Genomic DNA, 2,803 nt, shown 5'->3' with positions numbered 1-2,803 from the left:
GTTTCTCAATATAATCTCTGATGATCCTATGGATTTCTGTAGTTTCTATTAGGATATGCCCATTTGCATTTCTGATTGGATTTATTAGAATTCTTTCTCTTTGTTAATTTGAGAGGCTTCTCGTGGTTTATTGATCTTATTTATTTTCTCAAAGAACCAGCTTTTGCTCTTATTGGTCTTTTGGATTGTATTTTGGGATTCTAGCTCATTGACGTCTGGTACAAGTTTTATTATTTCCTTCCTCCAGCCTAGTTTGGACTACTTTTGTTGGTCATTTTCCAAAATCTTGAGCTCTAATTAATTCATGTAGATCCTCTCTTTCTTCCTGATGAATTCTGGCAGAGCTATACTCTTTCCTATTAACACTGCTTTTGCTGTGTCCCACAAGTTCTGGTAGCTCGTGTACTCATTCTCATTTGTTTCTGGAAACTTTTTATTTCCTCTTTGATTTCTTCTCTAAGCCAACAGTTGTTCATTACTTCCCTTAAAGAAAATATTTCCTTGCTGAGCTTTAGTCTGTTTGATCTATTGAGAAGTGACAAAGTAGTGTTGAAATCTCCAACTAGTATTGTGTTGCTATCAATGATTTTCTTTAAGTCAATTAGAAGTTGTTTTTAAATATTTTGCTGGTCTGTCATGAGGAGAATCTACATTGAGGAGGGTAAGTTTTTTCTGATGTACAGATCCCATGATCATGAAGAAATGACCTTCACTGTCTCTTATAACCTATAGCCTGAAGTCCATGTGGTCTGATACTAGTATGGCCACTCCAGCTTTGTGGAGGTGTTCTTTTCTTTCTTGAAGAATTGTTTTCCAGCCTTTGAATTTGAGCCCATGGTTGCTTTGATTGTTCAGAAGTGTTTCTTCAGGCAGCAGAATGTTGGGTTCAGTTTTATAATTCATCTTCCCATTCTGTGCCTCTGAATTGGCACATTTAGTCCATTGACATTGAGAGAGATTGTTGTGATGGGGATTTGTGCTATCTTTATGTAGAATTTTTGTACTTGTGCGGATTGTCTTAGCTTAAAGTAGCCCTGTTAATTCTTCTTGCAACAACAATATGGAACACTTTACAAGTTTGCATGTCATCTCTGTGCAAGGACAATGCTAATCTATGTATCATTTCAATTTTAGTATATATGTCATCAAATATAGTATGAGTTAATTTTTCCATATTTTTCTCTACTTATTAATTTGAGGGTTGTCCTTACTCACTCCTATGGCAGACAGTGATTCATAAGCAAGGTATGTATTTCAAAGCAGCTTGAATAGATAGATTTAGAACTTTAATGTCCCAGAAAGAAAAATATGGTTTTTACCATATTATCTTTTTCCATACCCAAGGCATCAGTTTTAAAAAATAATTCTTTTGGAAGATAGTATATGAGTCTTGTTTAATGCCCTTCCCTGAAACCTTCATTAAGACCATTAAACTAGAGCCTTTTGCTGTTCTCACCTCAGTCCCTTGTACATCTCCAGGAAAAGGTGGATGGTGTTGTCTGCAATTTGACCACCTTGAATGTAAGTCGGATTTTTCTCCTGAATGAAGACGTGAGGAGCATATTGATGATTTCATTCCACCTTATTACAAGTTCAACTTGAAAGGAAGGTGAGACTCATGAGGCTCCTGTAAAGGACAGAAAAAAGGGTCTCAGTGAAGTTTAATGGCCAACACATATTAGCAACACAGATGACTCAAAGTAGCCTGTGTGCATCTTTGTGTATAGTGAGTTTCATATCTACTGATAGTGATTCTCAGTCATGACACACAGGCAAAACAGACCTGTAATTAAAAATCTAGTTCTCTGAGCAGAGTGGGGTCTCTGAGGTGATTGAACAAGTGTATAGTAATTTATTACTAAGCACATAAGTAGTTTGAATGATGTGTACTTTTCGATCTAAAATTAATTCCAAATATGTCTAAAATTACAGTGTCCTGACCCCACACCTGGCTTTCCTCACCTGGGCACCTTGGAAGGGTCAGGGTTAGTTTCCCTCACCTCCTGATTAGAGCCCCGGTAGCTGATGAACTCTGCTACCAGCTATAGGTACGCTTAAGACCACTCTCCCCAAGCTTGAAGGAGCCTCATGCATGAAGGAATTGGAAGCAGAACCTGTGTAAACACACAAAAAATAAAAGGCCGGTGGTCTGGCCGTTTCCCCACTCCACGAAGGTCAATGGCAATGGTCAGGAGATGGAAGGAAATGGGGGCCAGGCTGGTTGTTCCTAGCAGCAGGTTATTACATGGAAGAGATGTATGACATGGAGGCCTCAGGAATCCTCAAGCACGTGCGCGCACTGTGAGCCCGGAAGTTCCCCTTATATAGATCATAGAACCTCTAAAAGGCGCATTACAGTGAATTCATAAAAGGAGTTACAGAAAGAACATTGAGGCAGCAATCCATATGTTGTTTCTTTACATCCACATTGTTTCCTTACATCAGCAGGCCAGTAATACTGGCCTCTAGAAAGAAGATACAAAGCCAAACTGAAACCTTTCACAAGCACTTTCACAAGCTGTAAGCACCTTGATTTGCATCCCAAAGAACAGCCTGGCTAGAGCTGGGAATCTATATCCCAAAGATCAGTCCTGACTAGCACCTGAGATCTGCAGATCTAAGACCAGCTAGGTTTCTGAGAGAAAAGGCAAACTGTCTCATTATACTGAAATCATTTACTGAAGGCAGTTTGAAGGGGAGAAACAGTCTCATCCAAGCTAGTCAGGACACACAGGAAAACAGCTTCTAGGAGGTGTTTCTCCTCTCCTTGTCCAACCAACATATAAGCATATATAATATTAAT

At 39.0% G+C, this 2,803-nt stretch overlaps 1 pseudogene; it reads right to left on the bottom strand.

The window, feature by feature from the left end:
• Positions 1-1,054: 1,054 nt before the first annotated feature.
• Positions 1,055-1,153, bottom strand: LOC130037022 (uncharacterized; annotated as a pseudogene).
• Between the last annotated feature and the right edge of the window lie 1,650 nt (positions 1,154-2,803).

The sequence above is a fragment of the Sorex fumeus genome, unplaced genomic scaffold, assembly GCF_029834395.1.
Source record: "Sorex fumeus unplaced genomic scaffold, SorFum_2.1 ptg000070l, whole genome shotgun sequence".
In the NCBI taxonomy this organism is placed as follows: domain Eukaryota; kingdom Metazoa; phylum Chordata; class Mammalia; order Eulipotyphla; family Soricidae; genus Sorex; species Sorex fumeus.
The sequence above is the reverse complement of the archived record's forward strand: the minus strand, read 5'-3'. Positions and strand labels throughout refer to the sequence as shown.